A 4601-nucleotide genomic window follows, 5' to 3' on the forward strand; every position below is an offset into this window, starting at 1 on the left:
AATGCTGCTTTAGGTATTCTTGTTGTATCCATTTTTTTGCATATGTTGTAACAATTGGTGTTAGTATGCTTTTATTTTATCATTTGTAGAAAAAAGTATTTAATTTTGTTCTTATGGTCTCATTTCTTGTATGTTCTCATCTGGTACAATCTTTCACTCTTCTTAAAATAATTCATTAGGGAACCTTGTGTTATGCTTTAAGATTGTTTGTGAGTACCCATGATTCGCTTTCTTAGAGTACCGGTAATGTAGGAATAGTCATTGTTTTGTAAAATTATCTTTTTTTTCTTGTTTTATTGTTCAGAGTATTGTACTTGAGTGGCTTTGAGGATGAGCTTTCAAACCCTATAAAATGCTCCATATAGCCTGCATAACACATATCAAATCCTACCACCTGCCATCAAGTGGCGGAGCTGTTCTCAATAAAGATGGAGGATGACTGGCGATGATCTGGCACCATAAAACCAGAAGCTCAAGGGTGGATGGGACTCTGTAGCTTCGGTAAGCAATCCATGTAGGAGATGGATACTCCAAAATAAAATCCAGATCCTCTCTGTTAAGAGGTTATGCATCGGGTTGGTAGCCCGACCATTTAAAAATGATTTTACACAATGTTCTCATAGTATGCAGCAGAATGGTTTTAACGCAGCCATGTTAGAAAATCTTAATAAAAACCATCATGTAGACAGGAATAATTAAATGTTTGTAAATATTGTCGCGAGAGGTCCAGGATAAATTACTAGGGTACTAGATTGTATACATTATTATAACCTAGCTTATATGATGAAATTAAGTCAAAATAGGCATAGGCTTACTCACGTTACCGACAATAGTAACCATCGTTTTACTTGAGAGCAATAACTGGCATAAGTAAGCCATAATCTTTGTAAATAATTACTGAAATATTTGTTCTTAATTTAATGTTACGTTCCGACAGGAAGTGGAGTTTCTCGTTTATCTTTTTTAATATTCATATGATATTGAAATTTTCTGAATTTTTCTTTACTGAAATTCATTCATTAAGTAATTTCCACCAATTAAAATACCATCACATATTGTATGTGTGAATAATAATTAATAAAAAATGGGTAAATAACTAAATAAAGGCGAAAAAATGAATTAGCTCGTTATATTCGTACTTAAATAGAAATGCATAAATAAATATGTGAAAAAGAATAATTAATTAGTAACTAAAAATCAATATCAAATATGTAACACATAGGCTTACACTCTCACATGTTTCACGCGTTTCGTCTAATACTTCAGTTCCTCATCATGTAGTGAATTATATTACTTTTATTCTTCATCTTTAACTCTTAATCGAAAGACACACGCTCTCAAAACTTCCTGTCACTGGCAGTGGAACTACCTGTAACTGGCAGTGAGACTACCTATCACTAAAAGTGGTGGTACCTATTTATAACAAATGTATCCCCCATAAAACCCTATATAACGTTGTCACTAATAATGGTGTCATTTGTCAGCAGTGACATGGACTTGGTGACGAGAGGTGACAGCTGACGAAGGATCGAAGACAGTGGAAAAGCGAACATCATAATGCGGATGTATTATGGAGAAATGCAGGTGATTATAAAGGACTCAAGTCATGCGTGTTCTAGCCTTTTGTTTATGTTGTGCGTATTTTATAATGAGTACTAACAGGTGAAGTTGCATACATGCATACATACATACTTACATAATAATAATAATAATAATAATAATAATAATAATAATAATAATAATAATAATATATTTAACCTGGCAGAGTTAAGGCCATACGGCCATCTCTAACATTCAACCAGGAGTAAAAACTGCGTTACAAAAAACACTACAAATTTACAAAGTACACTACAATTTTACACACAAAACTGAATAAGATAATAATAATAAAATGTAAACAACAAGTAAGGAGAAATCAGACATAATATATAACATACAGAAAGAAAGAAAAAAGCATAATAAAATGTGAACAGCTGGTCAAAATAAATGAGACATACAAAGTATAAAGTATTAAAAAATAAGACAATTAATAATAATAATAATAATAATAATAATAATAATAATAATAATACTAATAATAATAATAATAATAGTAATAAAATAGTGCAGTACAAAGCATGCAATGAATACAATATATTTAAGTACACACAGTAAGGAAACTTATGGTTATATATAGCTCAACTATCATATTAGAGATATACTATTATCGGAAAATATGAAAACAAAAATATAAAATAAGTTAAATATCACTAGAACATAAAAAAAAATGTGAATACGTGGAAATGCAATACAAGACTTGTCATAATAGTAAGTTAATACATACATACATACATACATACATACATACATACATACATACATACATACATACATACATACATACATACATACATTCTTTCGCAGGTCTTTCACTGCAAAACCAGCATGCTCCAATCCTTCCTATTTTCTTCCCTTCTTTTAGTTTCCGCATACGATTTTGTATTAGAATAATGATTTTATCTTGGCAATACTGTCCATCAAAAACTAAAATTTTGTTACTCCTTTTGTAACCTTTATGTGTTGAGTATTGAAAAGTGATTGATGTTTACTTTAGTAATATTTACTCATTAAGAAATTTCCATCCTTTTAAGTAGAATGACATAAGTATCAATAATAAATAAAAGTGTAAAAATAACGAGCAAATAAATGCATAGGGAAGGAAATAATTAGATGAATATATTACGACATAAGTATAAAGGGATAGACAAATGCTTGAACAAAAACAAACAATTCCTAATCAGGAATAAAGTCAGATAATTATGTGACACATACTTGCTCATACGTTTCACACTTCGTGCAATAGGCCTAATTCAATTCATTTATCATGTTGCGAATGGTATTACTTTTTATATTTCATCTTCAACTCAAAAGACACAAATTCTCGTAGTTCCAGTCACTACTGGCTCTGGGATTGTCATTGACAGTGTGGCTACCTGTTATTGGCAGTAAGACTACGTCATATCACTGATAGTGGGGCTACCTGTCACTGACAGTGGGGCTATTTATGACAAATGTATCCCCTCATAAAACTCTATCTAACCCTGACACTTATATAGTGGAGTTATTTGTCAGCAGTGACATGGCCGTGGTGACGAGAGGAGACAGCTGAAAATGGATTGATGACATCATGCGGAGCACGCATTCGTGGCACGTTCAACTGACCGATGACAGAGGAGGAGCAACTGCTGGTGAGTACAATAACAGCTCAAGCCTTTATACGGATTGTACTTTATTCAACGCTTTGTTTATTGTATGCATGGGAAATTGAGCAGTAATAGGTGAGGTACTATTGAAATGGAGTAATGGAATTTTTTCATCATAATGATACCGTCCCCATGTATTGGGTCCCTATCACCACGGCATGGCGCGTCCTCAGGTTGCGGATAGAGGAGACGGTCTCCAGATATGGAGGGTAGCTGCGATTATATTGAATAAGCAGTCGTGGACAGCAGATAAGGGGTGGTCCTCCAGCTTGGGGACTGGGCGAAGGGCTAACAACCCATCACCGTAAAAACAGCTTGTTACGAAACCACACAATAAGCCTCGGAATGGGACTGATTCTCCGGCACGACCACAGCAAAGGAATAAGGTTATGATATTTGGTACTTGGAACATAACTAGTCTTTATAGAACAGGATGGGTAACATTAGTAGCAAAAGAACTAGCTAGATATAGAATAGAATTCGTCGGAGTACAGTAGGTTAAGTTAGATGGGAATGGCATATGACAAATAGGAGATTACTTGTTGTATTATGGGGAAGAAAACAATAATCACCAATTAGGAACAGGATTCTTTGTTCGTAAAAGAATAAAATCAGCAGTAAAAAAGGCCGAATTTATCAGTGACAGGTTATTGTATTTAGTACTTAAGGGTAGATGGTGCGATGTCGTAGTTATAAATGCTCACGCCCCTACAGAAGAGAAAAACGATCATATAAAGGATAGCTTCTATGAGGAATAAGAACACACTTTTGATCAGTTTTCTAGATATCACGTGAAAATTTTATTGGGGGATTTCAGCGCTAAAGTAGGACGGGAGGATATTTTTAAACCAACTATTGAAAAAGAGAGCCTACACGTAACTAGTAATGTCAATGGAATTAGGTTATTCAGCTTTGCCACATCAAAAAATGTAATTGTCAAAAGTACAACATTCCCCCATAAAGATACTCGTATACATAAATATTCTTGGACTGACACATAATCAAATAGATCACATCTTGATAGATAAACGAAGACATACTAGTATAGAAGACATTCGAACTTTTAGGGGGGCAGACTGTAATTCTGACCATTATTTGGTAATTGGAGAATTAAGAGAAAGACTATCCGTGGCCAAGTGAGTAGAGCAACAAGCTAATATTAGTAGATTCAATATTCTGAAATTAAAGGACGAGGAAACTAAGCAATGTTATCAGGTTGAAATTTCAAATATGTTTGCTGCTTTAGCAACTTCCGATGAAGTTGAGGGAGAGTTAGATGTTAATAGCGTGTGAGAAAATATCCGAGATGATATCAAAATTGCAGCTCAGCAGAGGATAGGTTATTATGAAACTAAGAAA

General features: G+C 33.7%; 1 long non-coding RNA gene across 2 annotated transcripts; it reads left to right on the forward strand.

Annotated features, from left to right (window-relative positions):
• Nucleotides 1-269: 269 nt before the first annotated feature.
• LOC138697141 (uncharacterized) lies at nucleotides 270-3231 on the forward strand. Of its 2 annotated transcripts, none has more exons than XR_011331536.1 (3): nucleotides 270-501; nucleotides 1485-1584; nucleotides 3112-3231. It is a non-coding gene; the product is annotated as an uncharacterized lncRNA (long non-coding RNA). The 2 variants fall into 2 exon arrangements; XR_011331537.1 differs by having other exon boundaries at nucleotides 3115-3225.
• The last annotated feature ends 1370 nt before the right edge of the window (nucleotides 3232-4601 follow it).

Source organism: Periplaneta americana, chromosome 3 (genome assembly GCF_040183065.1).
Source record: "Periplaneta americana isolate PAMFEO1 chromosome 3, P.americana_PAMFEO1_priV1, whole genome shotgun sequence".
Lineage (NCBI taxonomy): Eukaryota > Metazoa > Arthropoda > Insecta > Blattodea > Blattidae > Periplaneta > Periplaneta americana.